Below are 19,096 nucleotides of genomic sequence, written 5' to 3' on the forward strand. Positions count from 1 at the left end.
AGATCCCAAATCAGAATCACAACAAAAGCTGATAGCTGTGATCATTAGAACCATCAACTATTTTATAGTACATAAAGGAATAATGTTTGTAAATGATTCGAAGATGAAGAAATGGAAACATGAAAGGAAACAGGATGCAAAGAGACTCACCAAATCCATAGCCAAATACCAACCAAAGAAAGTAACCATTTAATATACCCTTCTTATTTAATCCATCGAATCTGCAATAACAGCATAAGCCCATAATAAATACAAACGATTATTTGATTTTATGTATCTGTTTAACAAAAGCCCATTGCAAATACAAACAGCTAGACATTGACTTGAGTCTTAAGTTTTCAAGTTTTTAAACTATGGTTGTTGAGCATTTACTGTCACATTAGGAGAAGAAAAAATGTCTCCTAACAGGAGACATTGGGACAATAATGCATGAATAATTAGTATGACAAGCCCTAGGCCGAACCTAGCCCAGCAAAATTAAAATTTTGAATAGGGCCAATCCGAATAGCTCAAAATGCAGGCCTTATAAACAGAGAAATTAAAATTTATTGATCCTAATAATCAGGTGATCATATGTTGAGAGTCTCTGGTTCTCAATCAATGGATGAGACAGTCATCTAAAATCAGAAGTGCAGACCTGAACCGAAAACCAATCTCTCCATCTTCCGTGGCCGATTTTAGGATTCCTACTTGGTGTCCCGAGAGTCCTAAATATCTGCAATCATGTAGAAATTAGATGAACATATTGAGCCAATGTGGCAAAGATTAGAGATGAACAAAAAATTTGATGGACTAGAGATTACCTTGTCGAGCTGGTCGAATTTAGTTTTCCCATTGAATAATGGTTCCTTTGCAGTTGTTGAATTTTCTTTACTCCTAATATAAGTTCAAGTGCCCTGTGAAGAAAGAAGTGGAGCAGAACTGCAGTGAGTTGCTAAGAAAGCGCAATATTTTATAGAAATGACAATTAAAAAGTAAACAAACACCGATACCATTAAATTCTGTGGAATTTCATCCTTACACTGAGTAGGGTCGAATTCAGAAGACGTAACCACATCCGCAAGTAGAAGAAAACATGTAAGAAAGGCATTTTATTTCATCAAATAGACGTATCAAGAACTTGTAGCAAGCATGGGACAAACACCAAGAGCTACTCCTTGACTAGCAACAGAAAAGGCCCCCACAAAGCCTGCACACGTGGTGACAACACATGATCAGAGAGAGAGAGAGAGAGTACATCTAAGACACTAAACACAGCAATTATCAAACTTATGATCAAAGATTTGTTTAGTTTAAAAATGGGAGGGGGGACAATCAAGACACGCACTCTTCTCCAAAAAAAAAAACATAAAAATAAAATATTGAATTTGAAGCCACTACCCTCCAATTGGTAGAAGCTCAATGTGTATAGTTGCTTGTTAGGTAATCAGGGAGATTCGAGCATGAGTCGTTGACCTGAGTGCCTTCTAATAAAGTTCATCCTTCAAATAATAATAATAATAATAATAATAAGAGCAGCCTACTTCATCCAAGCAATATTACATGCTAACAATGACATAATTCAACTCCTAAAAAGTTTAACACTCAATTGGTAACAAATTATCGGAACTCAATAGATGCCACCTCTTAAAAAAAACCTCAACAAATGCCACTGCAGTAACAGTTACCAAATGCTTTGGACTCATGCTTTTACATAACTATGCAAATCATAAAAAATGCATGACTAATTATGGAAGTTCACTGAGCAGCAATACCTGCAATTGCACCAATGGTTTTCCCCACATTTGGTAAATTAAGTTCTGTGCACACACCTTCTCCACCTACAGATGGACACCAAGAAAAAGGGCCTGGACTTAAATCAATAAATGCCCATCTGATACAAAATATGTACAATAAATAGTCCTCCAAAATGTAGATCTTCTCACATTTTGATAATTAACAACCTGATTAATAAAGGAAAACAGGTAAAGTTGAAGAATGTGTAGACTATGATTTACACATGTATGTATGTAGACACACACACAAAAAGCCAGAGAGAGAGACGAACCTCTCTCCCTATCCATATGTCTGTGAGACATTCTGCATGAAGACCAGCTAATTCCCCTATTTTTAACTCATTTCCAAGAGGAGCTTATCATCATTAATCTCATGCAACATCTAGAAACAACCGAAAAATTATAAATGATTAAGTTCTAATTTAGAAAGAAGCTTTGTCAAGTCTTGCAAGGTTGGCAGTTCAACCAGACTATTAAAGCATACCATCATTAGCCATTTGCTTTGACATACGGTCATGACGTAGTTTTGCCCATGAAAATAATTGTACCATCATTAAGGTCCTTTTATTAGCCATTTTCTGCCCGCGTTGATTGAGATGAGCCAGTGTAGCAAGCGATTATGGAGAATCCCTTTAGGTGATGAGCCTATGTAGCAGAAGGTAGGGGAGCTTTATACCCTGGAACCTCCTAGCATGAGCTGGCACAGTAGCTAGATGGATTGTATAAACACATCACAATGGGTGCGGTTATATGGGCTCTCGGTAATGGGATGTAGAAAATTGGTGTCCATGGGCTTTTCAGATACTTTGATTGTGCCAATCACTACGAGTTCTTTGTAATTTTCAGGTGGCCAATAATTTTCAAAGGGTTAATATTAAGACTAAGGCTCCTTATAAATGATAAAATAGTTAAAAATAGGAATATAAATAAGAAGTTAGATTTTTTATTTTTTTTTGATAAGCTCGGCGTGGCCGGGTAACAGTGAATTTGTTGGGTTATGATGTGGCACTATTTTATTGGTCCTCCAAGCATAACTTGCTTGGATGGCTTCGAGCAAGGCAAGGGCTCTATGGGATTGATTGTGATGTACCTGTTTTATCCATGCCGTCTGTCCATTCTGCCAAATCATTTTTATGGCATGAGCCCAAAAATGAGACATATCCAACTCAAGTGGACTGCACACGGGGATGTTCTCCTTGGAGGCAATAGGTGTTGGACATGTCTGTGTTGGTCATTGCATTGGCAATTGCTAAGTCTCCTTGTTTCTGCTTTGGGTCTTTTTGGTTTAAGTGCAGGTCATGTGTTTTGGGCTGGCTATGCTGGTACCATCTCTTTATTCTTGTCCAAGACTAGTTTTTCCTTGGTTTTGATTTTGCTTTGTGCTATATGGTGGGTGACTCATAGTAGCCCTTACCATCTCGAATGATTGGCGTGTTATTTAAGCAGAAGAAAAAGTGTAGAAAGATCTCTCTACACCACTTTATTTATAATGTTGCAGGTGAAAGAAACACTCTAATAATACAATCCAGGCCCACTTAATCCAGTCAAAAAAAGATCCACAAATATATAATAAATAAATAAATAAAATTGTAGCAAATAACAATAAAGATGGAACCTGAAAGGTAAAAAATGTTTCATATCATGCAAAAGTCCTTAAGCACATGCCAGGATTCCATTAATTGGCATTCTTAGGAGCACAAACATTCCAAAAACTAAAAATAATATGTCATCCAAGTAACCCAGAAACTCATTAGATCGTGACCTCTTCATCCAAATAAAATCCACTCATTTAAAGAGTGAGTGGTTCAGAAAAATGGGAAGAGGTATTGCATAAATAAGATGTTCTTCATGTTTAGTACTTAAAAAAGGTGGAAATAATACTGATAATAGAACTCGCAACAAACTATGACAGTTTACCTTCTAATAACTGAGACACCGCATAGCCTTTTACAAAAATCCACCCCAGTATATACTGATCCTGCATTCGGTAAGAAAAATAAATAATAATAATAATGTTACAAAAGTGTTCTCCCTGTAAATCAAATAGTGCATATATCTACTACCATTTAACTTTCAGTAAGACATACAGGGAGATTTTGTAGGCATGGGGTACTAATAACCAAACCTAATGCCTCATTTGTACGAAACAGGTACAGAGCACAAAACATCCATGTTTTCATCACAATAAGGATTTATAGATTGTAACTGTTTGTGAAACAAAACCACCACCAGAATCGAAAAACTTACATCCAGACTTTAAATTAGTAAAGGCTTTAGATTCACAAAATAGGACTTGGAAACTCTGTCAACAGAAGAAGGGTTAGCATGAAAGAGGGAAATGAGGAGCTTTACTAAATATAACGCCCACATGCACCTATTACGGGCAGGCATACACATGTGGGATATTGAGTTGTGCTCTAGCCAGGTGGGTGATGTGGGTCCCACCACAAAAACCTAACCCACTACATGGAGGGCCCAAATGCAGAAAGCAGACTCTTGAGAAATGAGAATCAGCCAGATTGGAAGATCCTGAACCTCTTACAAATGGCCTTTGAATGGATTGTGAAGCAGAGCGTACAGCAACAGTCCACATCCAATAGAAAACATTACAACGGTTAAAAGGTCAGGATCTTCCAATCCAAGAGCTTTCTAGGCATCCCCATCCAAGAGTGCGGCCCATCAGATAAATGGCATGGATCACCGAGTTGGATCCACTGCTACCGAAAACCATTCAGTTGCAAACGCAGGTTTATTGAAAAATCATATCAAGGGGAGAGAATTGTATGAATCTAGAAAGCGAAACCAAAATCCAAAGTAACATTGTCAAATCTCGTCGGGAAGTCGGGATATGGGAAGAAATTTGGAGAAATAGGAGTAGAAATCTAGGGTTTTGAAATGAGTAAGTGAGTTGGAAAAGGGCGGTACCTTAAATTGGAGAAGGAAGAGCGTGGAATGAGATCCGGATCTGTTTTTTTACTCTCTCAGCTCACGAGATGAGAAAGTCCTGAAAAGTACATAAGAAATCCACATATGAAAAATGGAAAAAGAAAAAGCATCTTCTCACTTGAATTTTCTAAAATCCAAACCCTAGTTCTAGATCTAGTAAATCCCCTCCATAACCAGTCAAAAAACCTTGTAAAGTGCAGAAAATAGATCCAAAACCCTAGGAAACAAGAGAGTAGTAGATCTAGATACTTAATGGGTTATCAAGTTGCTATAGCTAGAGAGATCCTAAAGCAGTCGTGAAAGAGAGAGAGAGAGAGAGAGAGTAGAATCGGGAGCGGAGACCGGGATAGAGAAAGAGAGGGAAAGAAGAGAATCGGGAGAGAGGGAAAGAGAGGAACAGGGGCGAAAACAGAGAGAGAGAGAGAGAGAGAGAGAGAGAGAGAGAGAGCAAATGAATGGGCCGGTTAGGGTTATTGATATGTTCAGCGCCCTTTGCCAGCAGTGCACGTTGGGCGCCCGAAAAAAAGGGTCGGCAATGCCGCACTTTGTTGTAGTGCGCTTCTTCTCGGTATCTCAGCTTGGTAATCCCTTAAGTATATTGTTCTTGAATAACCTTAGTATCCATTCATGTGTCTCTATGAATTTAAGGTTCCATTTTGTTATCTTATATAGATTCTCGTAGCTGTAGGATGCTACTTACCACCCTCTACCTAGATCATCTATATATTTATTGATGAAAAAGTAAGCAAGACTTCATATTTTTTTTATAATTTATTAATAATTGGTTGCTATTTCTTGTTTTAGGTGATTGTTTGTTAATATCTGCCTTGTATGTATTTTGGGATAGTACATAATGTCCCCACAATATTAGAATAATCAGCCACATGGAATTACAGAACCATACCTTGGGCGATGTGTAAGCGATTGGATCCAAGTAAAAATCATGAGGGTTGACACCCATACTTCTGGATTGATACTAATGAATCAATGCTCAAATTTGAGTAGAAGATCTAAGTACATGACTTGATCTACTTAAACCGTTCTTCCGTGATGTCGATACCATATAAATTGTATTTGTCTTAATCTACGGATATTAGTGCATTCTCCTAAAATTTGGGTAGGTGTATTTTTCTCTAAGTTAGATGTCAAGAGTATGATAGACATATACACAACCTTAGAGCACAGATGTAAGACCTCGTGCATTTTATACCATTTCTATGCCTATGTGCATGATGATCGACGCCCTTAGCCAGACCTAAATTGGTCGTTCATAGTGCACACCCAACTGACCAAAACCTCAAGACCTCGAAACCTATTTCATATCAACCGCTCCATTACCACGATCATGGAGGTACAACCCGTGCATTTATACGACGCTCCATTAGTGAGATACGCTGCGAAGAATCGTTGGTGTATCATGTACGCATGTCACCATATACTCCATTTCACACATGTACAAAACACATGCCATGCACACATGTACATGCCACACATGCATGAGAGAACCTCTACCCATGTGTTTGATGTCACTCTCTCATGCCATCCCTCTCTCATGTGCTCCCCAAAGTCAACTTCTCTCTATACCATACCCTATGTATGACATCATCACACCATGTCATCCCATGCCCCTTTAATCCACCATTAATTCTTAATCATGCACAATTTCCCATAATCCTAGCCTAAGCTAACATTAATCACATTAGCCTAACTTAACTAAATTTTTATCCATTTCTCTACAAATAGTCCTTCATCCCTTAGCATTTCACCATTTTTCTACACAAGGGGAGAGAGAGAGAGAGAGAGAGAGAGAGAGAGAGAGAGAGGAGTGATCTTGGTGGGCCATCAATCCCATCCCTTCCATCCATCTAGTCCATCAAGGTGAGTACACCCCCTCCACTCTTATGGTTTGTTTTCTTTCTTAATTATTCAGATGATTAATTGTGGTGATGATGTGAGAATAATGATAATGATGATGTAGGACTCGTTGATGGTAGGGCCCATTACACACATATAGATGATGAGATGAAACAAATATTAGCTTGATCTAAAGCTTGTGTGGGACCCACTAGCTGTGGGCCCACCGTGATGTTTATTAACCATTACAAATGGGTATACAGTCACAATGATTTGGATGAAGAGAAAACATAAATACCAGCTTATTCAGTACTAAGGTCCACTATGATGTCCAGGCACAATCCAAGCCGTTTATCCATTTTCCCTGATCATTTTAGGTGGGACACACTGAAAACCAAGCCAATCAAAGGCTCAGTTGAGCCACACTTTTAAAAACAGTAGGGACAGTGGCACCACCGTTGGAACCATGGGAACCCACCTTGCTGTTTGTCAAAAAACAAAAAATAAATAAATAAATAAATAAAATATATATGTGGATGCTGCTGCCAGCATCCAGAGGACGCTGCAGCAAGCAGCGTCCCAGCTGCTTTATAACAGGGGTTGGGGTTGTGGGTCCACAACAGGATCCACCCATGATGTACATATTTAATCCACACCGTCCATCCAATTTTCTAGCTCATTTTAGGCATTAAGCCGAAAAATGAAGCCAATCAAATCTCTGGTAGGCCACACCATCAAAAAGATTATTTTAACAGTAATAATCTGTTAGGGCCCACTGTGATGTTTCTATACATCAAACAATGCTGAATATTGGGCTTGTTAGATCTGTCTCTGGCCATAGAATCCGATAGATGGAGTGAATCGTCTTGATGTGGGCTCCACCTAGGAAAAAATAATAATAAGGCTGGACGCTGATTGCTGCCAACGTCCAGAGGACGCTGCAGCAAGTAGTGTCCTGCTGCTGGAGGATTGGCAGGGACGATGGGTCTCACCACAGGCCCCACAATGATGCATGTCGACCATCTACACCATGCATTTGATGGATCCCCTTTAAAAATGGGTCACTCCCAAAAATCAGTCGTACACGGAACTCAGGCGGCCCACACCATCAAAAATCATGTGAAGACATGCTAAAACATATAAAAGTACTTGCTGGGGCCCACCTAAAATTTGCATGCATTTGAAACTTGGACTAAACCCTCAACCAAGTGGGACACACATAACGGATGGGCTAGATTTGTGAACCACGTCCCGGTGGCCCAATAAATGATTATGAATGTTTTAATGGAGGATAACCCTCTCAACCTTTGTGTGTGGTGTGGCCCACAAGAGTCACAAATTGACTTAATTTTAAGCCCCAAGCCCCACCATAATATATGTGCTAAATCCACACCGTTCATCTATCTTACCAGCCCCATCCATTTCACGGTATCAAAAATCAGGCCCATTAGAAGCTCATGCAAGCCATGCCACTTGGACAATGGAAATTGTACTCAAATGCTCAGATTTTTCTAGGGCCCACCTTGGTGATGAAAAGTATATCTGGGCCATTCATCCACTCCTTCAAACCATTTTAAGACATGACTAAAAGAATGAGGCAAATCCACACCTTAGGTGGACCACACTATAAGAAACAGTGGGAATAAAAATCTCTACCATTAAATCCCTTGAGTTTTACTGTGATGTGTAACTGCCACCAAAGTTGAGTCGGTCATTGGACAATGGAGCCAACTTGTTACATGTATTTTATATCTAGGTCTTCCATCATTTAGACCATCCATGTGTTGAGGACCCCACCCGACCTATGTACCTTATAGCCATGTCATTCATCTAGTTGGTGGTATCAATTATGATGTTGTTTGTTATACAAATTGTTCATCAGGTGGACCCCACCATGTCAAAGGGACCCACAATTATACAAAATATAATAATAATAATAATAATAATAATAATAATAATAATAAGGAAAGGGAATTACATGCTTACTAATGAAAACTTCCGTGGACATAATGGGATGCATGTGGAGCCCACCTAGGTGCATGTGTTGATACCCACATCGCCTATATTTTCCAGTCACTTGGGAAGTGGGCCCACCTCCTGCCTGTGGACACAAGATGAAGTAGAACTTAATTTTAGGTGGGCCACACTGCAAGTAGAACCAGTGGTAACAACCATTGGAAATTCTTAGGCTCTAGTGTGCCCCCTATATGCTGGGACACTTCCTTGACAATGGACTCCACCTTGTAGTATAATGTAGATCCATGTCATTCATCGGTTTATCCTTATTATTTTAGGGTATGGTCCCGTAGACTAGTCAGATCTAAATTTCATACCACGGGAGCAATATTGATCACTTATCCACTGTTAAATATTTCCTAGAGCTGCAGTGATGTTTGTGAGAAATCTATCCATCCTTTTTAATCGATCATGGGCCACCTAATATACATGTTTTACCAGCCATTCATCTATTTTGTTAGATCATTTTAGAGTGTGGAGCTACCTATATATTTACTGCAATCTAAGTCATTTTCATGGTACCCATTGTAATGGTTATTCCTTATTTAGACCGTCAGTTAGTAGAAATCATGTGGATCACTACACCATAGGAATTTGGGATTTTGGGTGGCCCAACTAATCATGTGAATTTATGGAAGTTATGCGAGCCACCACACCATATGAATGCATGATTTTTATAGCCCACCTAACTATATAAAATTGGAGCAATTGTATGACTACTTGTCTAAGTGGATTTATGATTGTTGTGGCCCTTAGCCATATGATCACTGACGGGATGGACGGAAGCTAGATTTGGCAAAATGGTGTTGAATATGTAGCTCATAAATATTATGATCATGCGTGACTGGATAGCCATAAATCATGTGGGTATGTGGGGAATGTGTGGCCCAACCATATGATCATGTGGTGCTTAGGTGACTGCTAAACTATGTGAAATTGTGGTACTGGCCGCTTGACTATGTTAAAGTTTAGTAAAGTGGTTGCCCTATTATGTGGGCTATAAGGTAGTGAAAGTACATAACCATCTAACCTTAAATCCTTTATTATGGCAAGTAGAGTGACATTTGTGTGGCCACTCAACCATATAGACTTCTGATAATGGAGTGACCATAAGACCATGTGAGTATATGAGAATTGTGTGATTACTCAGACTCGTGGACTATGCTGATGGCGTAACCTCTTGGGTATGTGAATTTAGGATGTGTGTCAAATTGATTATGAACCCTAACTTGATGTAAGTATTGCATATTTCACCATTTATCCATTAGGCTAGCTAATTCTAGAACATGATTCCAAAATGACCTAGATCCAATTCCTAAATAAGTCAGACAATATGAAATAGTGTTAATTGAACGTATAACTTTCGAACACTTGTGAACTCACTCAATGTACGTATTTTATCCGCACTGTTCAATTATTTTGCTAACCCAAATAGTTCGATCATGGAGCCCACTGACATATGCCTTGTGCATCTGAACTATTCTTCCTTGTACTACCTTAATATATGTGAGTTACCTATACTATCTACTTGTTGGGACCCACCGTAATGTTTGTGTATGGACCCATCTACTTGCAGGACCACTTGGAAGTAGGACCCACTACGTTGTATGAGACAAACCCATGTCATCCAACCATGACTAACTCTTATGTGCATATTATATACCCAAGTCGTTCAACTTAGGGCTCACTGTATCTTATGAGGTTTACCTGTGCCTTCCAAACCATTGTAGAACTGCTATAATAATTATTTTCAAATCTAACCTACTAACGGCCCACTTGAAAGTGAAGCCCTCTACATTATATGAGTTTCACCAGCACCATCCATCCTGTGGCTCATTTACTATATGTTATATCTATGTCTTTCATCTCATAACCACTTGGTGCATGTACTTTGCATCACCACCACTCATTAACCATAAGGCCTAGTTAGGGTATAACCATGTGGTCCCCATAGAAGAAAATCATGTCGGACCAAAGCCACTAATGGAATATCTATCTTACGAAGGATATGGTGTAATTTTGAATACAATTAATGCTCGTGATTATGATACTTATGAATGATATTAGTGATGTTAGTGATTATGGTTAATAGAAGTATGTGATTTAGTATCCTGATTAATGATGTTCCACTTCCTAGCATACTAAATTCATCTACTTAACTATATTGATATTGATCATACTCATGCACCATAGAATGATGGTATGTGCAAGTGTACTTCAATACATTTTTCATGTGTAAGATATGTCCTCTTCAGTCTAGTCACAGGACCATGGATTGATATAGTTGATAGTGGCACATGATGATTATGTGTCATTTTTGGCTTAAAGGTTAAGCAGGCCCTAAACTCATGGCATTATATGCATACTACATGCCCTTGAACGTATGCCATATCATAATTGCTTGAATTCATGCATAATCATGACATACATGATGATCGAAATACCACAGTCATGCCGTATAACATGAGTTGGATCTTGACGACAAAATGTGCATCTATGATAATGACTTAAGTTATCCCTGAAAATGAGCAGGACACTGAAAGTGTGGAAATAGTAGGGGATGATGTGCCCCTTGGGTTGAAAGTCACTAAACCTCGATGTTAGTTAGGGATACCTCACCGTCGGGCTGAGTGGATACATGGGTCATGGATTTGACTCCCACTGACGAGGTCAGGTTGAGAAGAGGTGGGTCCAACCTGCCTAAGGGCTGAGGTGCAAACAGGGACCGATCTGACCCGCCAGCGAGGAGAAGCTCAAACGAGGTCCGCTACTCGTATACCAAATGGAGGTTGTAACCCCATTGGTGGGTAAAGAGGTCAATTGTTGGTGTCTGGTGCATGGGTGTCGACCACGATTTTTTTCTGAGATATACAGTTATGATATGGCATGACAATATGATGATGAGGATGTGATTACAGATGCATGTAATACGGTTATGGCTGTGGTATAAGAGAAATGAAAACATGAGTTGGTGATGCTAGTAGCATTGAATCGGAGTATTACTATGATGCATATGCATTGCATTGGCATTGGCATCATACCTTACGTACTACTCGCCTTTCACCATATATGATTTCTTCATGGCATATTTATCTTTCTTGCATGTAGGACACACTGCACACGTGTGTACTCACTAGGCTTTTTGCCTAAACTTCCTATTTTCCATTTTTTTCAGGGCAGGAGTAGCTTGGAAGACTTAGCTTTCTCGATGCATTGTATCTATTTTTCGATTTGGCAATGTTGACATTATGTACCTTTTGGAAAGCATTGTACTTGTAACCATCAGGATTTATAATGGAGACTGTTGCTTAGTATTTTGATCATGGATCATGCTCAAGTATTATTATATACATATAAAAAAATCAGTCAAAAAGCTTCCTTGTGGTGCACCGAACTCAGAACTTGGTGTATAAAAGTCGAGTGCCAGATTCGGGGCATCACGAAAGCTGTCCGTCTCCAAATTTGGGGCGTGACAATAGAGATTGAGTCACTTAGAATCTAATGAGAGTTAAGTTATGGTATCATCAACATCATCTATCCTTCAATTCATTGTACCTTCATGTATTGGAGGATCATCGAAGACATCGAATCCATTTATTTATCTACTCGTGTATCCATCTGTAACGCCCTGAAAATCGAGGGTCGAGCAGATGCCCAACTCCCGATTTCCAACACATCACTTATGCAACATAGATAATGATGATTAAATATTATCCGTATTAGTGCATTAAACATGAATGGGATTATACCAAAACAACATATCATACTCCAGAGACAATTGGATTACGCAAGTGTACGACTGTGATAAGTATATAAAGCATATAAGTGGTTGTAGGTCACCAGAGTATGAACAGGATACCAGGTTAAATAATTACATGTTTAGTTCCAAAATATACAAAATGATGAAGTGTAATGTCATCTGATCCATATCCTTGTAACCCCGGTGACCAACTCCAGGTCTACATAGACCTGCTAGAGAGTTGTAGGTAGGAGAACTCCTCCTTGTTGTTGTAGAAGTCAGACTCCGTCTCGTAAGCTTCGACATCACCTAAAACTACAACAGAGTTTGGTTGGTATTTTAAAACACCATCCCAGAGTGGGAGTGAGTGATCAACTCAGTGGAGCTATAAGGCAAAGGTTAACATATTGTCAATTCAATCAAGTAGTAATGATAAAGCAATACAACAAGCATTCCTAAATACTTTGATTAATGCAAGGATGGTATGTATTAATGATGTATGCCCTCGCCTGCACTCCCTCTGCGACATCATCTCACGGTCGCGCATGCAACACTCCCGCTATGCTCAACTCCAATGCCATAGGCACATGCAATGCGGTGCATGTACGTGATTAGCCAAGTTCTTAATTAGACCTATTCATACAGCCAGTTTGGGAAGCTAAGGTACCTCCCTTTATATCATTAACCCAAACAATGATCCATCTAGGGTCGTCAATCCTAGTTAGTCGCATACGATGGCAGTTCCAGGTCACTACAGAGAGGCTCGTCACCTCAACGCATGCCTAATTTACACTCAAAGTCACTACAGAGAGGCTCGTCACCTTAGCGTAGTCCTAATGTATGCTCGAGGTCACTACGAGAGGCTCATCACCTGATCGTAGGCCGACAGCTCAAATATAGTGTCTCATACCACTATATTCGACTCACGAGTTTGGTTTTATCACTAGACACTACGGGGAGGCTCATTACCCCAGCGTAAGCCGACAGGTCAACCACAGTATCCCATATCACCATGTCCAGCTCATGAGTCTTAGCAGATCGTGGTACCAAGGTTAAACAGGCTTTGCACTAGTAAATGGTACCTTAGATTCAAACAGTTGCATCCATACATGGTGAACATACATTAGGCCAATCGAGTTACTTGACAAGCTCGATTGGTATAAGTGTACGTTGAATTAATCGACATGGAACGCATGAGCACTCCGCGTGGCCTAACCACTGTCGATAAACAACGTACAACTCGGACTACGTATCAGTCTCAATCACATTCAAACACAATAGGCATTCATATGTGATAGCCAAAAATAGCATGTAACAACCAATCCAATTATAAATCTCACTTGAGCATTTTAACAAACACATAATGCACCTATTATCATACATAGGCATTTCATTCATAAAGTACCTAAAAGCAAGACAAGTTACATGAAGGAAACAGTAACTTGTAACGACCTTAGAAATTTTGTGATAATCTTTCCTTAAGTAGTTGCCTTTGGGGTAATTAGCGCTATACTCGATTGCTTGTGAAATTTGCATCAATCACTTTAAATTGTATCTGCATGGCTCAAAACTTGTAGATTAGTTAGCGCTATGTTGCTCTGAAATCTGGGATCCATCGCTAAATCCAGTTGTTCTGGGGAATTTTTGGAAGATGGTTTGCTAGAATTGGGTTTTATTCGGCCCAATGTGTCTCCTTGGGGAGCACCTGTTCTGTTTGTGAAGAAGAAGGATGGTTCCTTGCGATTGTGTATTGATTATCGCAGGTTGAATTTGGTAACTGTGAAGAATAAGTACCCTTTGCCCAGGATTGATGATCTGTTTGATCAGTTGAAGGGGGCACGGTACTTCTCGAAGGTTAATCTGTAGTCAGGGTATCATCAGTTGCGCGTCAAGGATGGAGACATGCAGAAGACCGCTTTTAGGACCAGCTTCGGTCATTATGAGTTCCTTGTGATGTCGTTCGGTCTGACGAACGCACCGGCCGTGTTCATGGATCTGATGAACAGGGTGTTTCGGCCTTTCCTGTTTCGATTCGTCATTGTCTTCATCGATGACATTTTGATTTATTCGATGAGCCGGGCAGAGCACGAGGAGCACTTAAGAACGGTTTTGGGTACTCTTAGGGAGCATCAGCTTTTCACACAGTTCAAGAAGTGTGATTTCTGGAAAGAGGAAGTCAAGTTCCTGGGACATGTGGTGTCCAAGGACGAGATAGCCGTCGACCTTGCCAAGGTAGCTGCAGTGCAGGACTGGAAGCAGCCTGGTTCAGTTACTGAGGTGAGGAGCTTTCTTGGCCTTGCAGGCTACTATCGACGCTTTATTCAGGACTTCTCGAAGATTGCCAGACCGTTGTCGCAGCTGACACGGAAGGATTTGAAGTTTGCTTGGAGTGAGCAGGCGGAGTTAGCTTTTCAGGAGCTGAAGGACAAGTTGACGTCCGCCCCTGTGCTAGTATTGCCAGAGCAAGGGGTTAAGTATATTATATATACTGACGCCTCTCGCGTTGGTCTGGGTTGTGTCCTTATGCAGAAGGACAGGGTGATTGCTTATGCTTCGCGTCAGTTAAGGAAACACGAAGAGAATTACCCTACGCACGACCTGGAATTGGCAGCTGTCATCTTCGCATTAAAGCTTTGGAGACATTACCTCTATGGCGTAGAAGAGGCTACTTGGGAATCTGAAGCTGAGGTCAGGAAGACCTACCCTCTGATCCTCGAGGATTATATGAAGGTATGAATTTCGAGGACAAAATTTTCTTTAAGGGGGGTAGATTGTAACGACCTTGGAATTTTTGTGCTTATCTTTCCTAAAGTAGTTGTTTTGGGGTAATTAGTGCTTTACTCGATTGCTTGTGAAATTCGCATCAATCACTTTAAATTGTATCTGCATGGCTCTAATCGTGTAGATTAGTGAGCGCTACGTTACTCTGAAATCTGGGATCCATCGCTAAATCCAGTTGTTCTGGGAAATTTTTGGAAGATCTGGATCGGATCTGGACCGCGTGTCGAAAGTCCGATGGCGATGATCTTAGGCTGTTGCGGTCACCGAGTTGGACTTGATCTTCACCTCGAAAATCAAGTCGATCTGATGTTCTGGGTCGATTTGGTTGAGCTCGGAGTGAAGAGTGTGAGAACGGTTGGAATTTATTAAGCTTTATTAAAATCTGAGTCGTGTCGCTTGCGCGACGATTTTAAGTATTCTGACCGTTGGATTCTGACCCAATTTCACCCTCTGATCAGGATAGTTGGCCCAGGCATATCCTAGTGCTTGTGGACCTGATCGAGTTTCCGTGACCGTTGAATTGAGTGTGGTCCGCCACGGCTGATCTGAAGAGCCGGTCGGTACGAAAACTCAGCCCGACCTAGATCCATGGTCAATGAGCTTAAGTCCGACCTTTCGTGGTTATAGGCCCACCAGAAGTGCTTCGTTGGATCGAGAAAGGCGTGCTTTGGTTATAACCTAAGTATACCTTGACCCTGGGGTTATTTCCATCATTTTAAGGCCTATATATAGTCCTTAAACCCTAGCTCTCATTTCCATACGAATTTTCTCTAACCCTAGCTTGGAAAGAGAGTGGAAAAGAGAGAGTTAGTGAGAGAGATTTGTTGGTGATTCATCTTGATTCTTCCTTGTTCTTCTTCACCTTTGAACCTTCACTTTGAATCGTTCTTCTGACGGTTCTGAGTTCCTTTGGGGTAAGTTAACCTAACCCTAACCTGTGTTAGAGCTTAGATTAGACTTGGTGTTGTTGTATCTCATTTCTATCCTTATTTTAGGGTATTCTAGCGCTGTTGACGAAGACAACTCGTCTAAATCAGCTCGGCGGTTCTTTCTTCGCTTAAGGTGCGGACTTTAAGTGTATGGGTTATGGTTTTCAAGGCTTTCAATCCCAGTTAGTGATTTATTCTTGTTATGGATGACATTTCACATGCCAAATGTTGTGTTTACATTGCTTTCCTGATATGCATGTGCTATAGTGAGATTTGTGTATTCTATGTGTATTTATAAAGTACCGTATACGTATATATTATGCACTTATGTTTGCCATGATTATTTGTCATGTATGTATGCTAGATGCATGTATGACGACTCCTTGGTAAAAGGAATTGTCTAAGTGCATGTATTCCAACATACGCCATGTATGTTGTTCCATGTATGCTAAGTGTTTGTAGAAATGCATGAATGATCTAAGTGTAACTTATTACACTCATTGCGGGCGTTGAGAAGTGATTCTCAATACTCCTTTGGATGCGCATGTTTTCCTTTATGCAGTTACCTTTCAAGTTATTAAAATTCAAGCATCTCCTATGCTTACATTTATGTTAAGTTGATATTCTTCAGATGTGTATGTACCATGATTTGAGTTGTTGATCCATTACTGTTTTACATTCCATATGAATATCTGTCGTAGTGTAGGATGTTTGGGACTATGCCTTAGTCCAGGAGATCGGTAATTGACCCTATATTCGTGGTTGAGATTGCTTTCGCCACGTAGGACGTATTAGACAAACCCGAGCCGTATTAGAGTTGGCGGCAGTGGTTTGGCCACGCGGAGTGTTTGCGCACTCTATGTCGTTCAATTCAACGTGCGCTCGTGCTAGTCGAGTTCGTCAAGTAACCCAATTGTCCGATGTATGTTAACCATGTATGGACGCTACTGCTTGAATCTAGGGTATCGAACTTACCAGTGAAATCCTAATAACCATGGTACCTGATCCGCTAAGACTCATGAGCCGGACATGGTGGTATGGGACACCGTGGTCGAGCTGTCGGCCTACGCTGGGGTGACGAGCCTCCCCGTAGTGACCAGTGAGCAACTAAACTCGTGAGCCGATTATGGTGGTATGGGACACTATATTCGTGCTATCGGCCTACATTGATTGGTGACGAGCCCTTTGTAGTGACCTCGAGCATACCTGAATACCGCAAGGAGGTGACGAGCCGATCTGTGGTAGTAAGGGCATGAAAGGCGTACATTGATTGGTGACGAGCCCTTTGCTACGACCTCAAATATAAAATCGTATGAGATGTCTAGGATTGACGACCCTAGTATGGATCATTGTTTGGATAGTGACATGAGGAAGGTATCTTAGCTTCCCAATCCTGTTGTGTGAAATGGACTAATAACAACTTGGTAATCATATCCATGCACCGCATTTGCATGTGCTTTGTAGATGTGGCGCACTTTGAGGCGATGTCATGCGTAACGTAAGATGAAGACCCTGAGGGTGTACGCGTGAGGGCACACATCATATTGCATTCATACTTGCATTAACAAGAGTACTTAGGATTTAATAACTTATCCTGCTTTATCATTACTGTTTGATTGAACTGATAACATGTTAACCAGTGCCTTATTGTTCCACTGAGTTGATCACTCACTCCCACGTTTCTGGGGCGGTGTTACACACCCACCAGACTCTGTCTTAGGCCCTGATGTTGCAGATGTGGATGCGACGTCTGAGGCAGAGCGGGAGCTGGATGACGACGAGGCTGCCTTCTCCTATATGCAGTTTTCAGACGGGTTCTAGCGAGCCTCGGTCTGATGCGCGGGATTCCTGGGATATTTTTGGGGACTGAAATGATGTAATTTGATACTTATAATTTTGTTGAATAACACTTTTACACGATCTGGTTGTATATGTAATTTAGGGATTTACACTTGTACACTTTTTACTATAAGTCTTCCGCTTGCTTTATTCACTTGTCCCTGAATCATATCTGTGTTTTGGCTTAATCTATTCCATGTTTTATGCACTAATACAGTCAACATACATTCATCATTAAATATGTTGCATAAGTGATGTTTTGGAACTCGGGAGCTGAGTTATGCTCGACCCCCGAATTTCAGGGCGTTACAATTAGTCTTGGTGTCGTTGTATCTCATTTCTATCCTTGCTTTAGGGTATTCTATCGCCGTTGACGAAGACAACTCGTCTAAATCAGTTTGGTGTTTCTTTTCTGGCTTAAGGTGCGGACTTTAAGTGTATAGGTTATGGTTTTCAAGGCTTTCAATGCCAGTTAATGATTTATTCTTGTTATGGATGAGATTTCACATGCCAAATGTTGTGTTTATGTTGTGTTCCTGTTATGCATGCGTTCTATTGAGATTTGTGTATTCTATGTGTATGTATAAAGTACCGTATACGTATAAGATATGCACTTGTGTTTGCCATGATTATTTGTCATGTATGTATGCTAGATGTATGTATGACAACTCCTTGGTAAAAGGAATTGTCCAAATGCTTGTATTTCAACATACGTCATGTATGTTGCATCATGTACTCTAAATGTTTGTAGAAATGTCTAAATGAGCTAAAGTGTGATATTTCAACCTAGTATGGGCGTTGAGAAGCGATTCTCAACTCTCCCACTAGTGTGTATGATTCCTTTATGCAAGTTACATTCCTTGTTATTTAATTTCAAGCATTACTTATGCTTACATTTATGCTAAGTTGATATTCTTCAGATGCTTGAGTACCACTTGAATTAAGTTGTTGTTCCATTATTATTCTACATTCCATATGAATATCTGTTGTAGTGTAATATGTGTGGGACTATGCATTAGTCCAGGAAATCGGTAATCGGCCTTAAGATCGTGGTTGAGGTTGCTTTCGCCACGTAGGACGTATTAGACGAACCCGAGCCGTATTAGAGTTGGCGGCAGTGGTTTGGCCACGTGGAGTGTTTGCGCACTCTATGTCGTTCGACTCAACGTGCGCTCGTGCTAGTCAAGTTCGTCAAGTAACCCGATTGTCCGATGTAT

At 40.4% G+C, this 19,096-nt stretch overlaps 1 long non-coding RNA gene across 1 annotated transcript; it reads right to left on the bottom strand.

Moving 5' to 3' along the window:
* Positions 1-320: 320 nt before the first annotated feature.
* On the bottom strand, positions 321-1,224 carry LOC131244520 (uncharacterized). Its single transcript, XR_009170351.1, has 3 exons — positions 1,022-1,224; positions 804-896; positions 321-715 (listed from the first exon to the last, which is right to left on the bottom strand). It is a non-coding gene; the product is annotated as an uncharacterized LOC131244520 (long non-coding RNA).
* Between the last annotated feature and the right edge of the window lie 17,872 nt (positions 1,225-19,096).

The sequence above is a fragment of the Magnolia sinica genome, chromosome 4 (assembly GCF_029962835.1).
Source record: "Magnolia sinica isolate HGM2019 chromosome 4, MsV1, whole genome shotgun sequence".
NCBI lineage: Eukaryota > Viridiplantae > Streptophyta > Magnoliopsida > Magnoliales > Magnoliaceae > Magnolia > Magnolia sinica.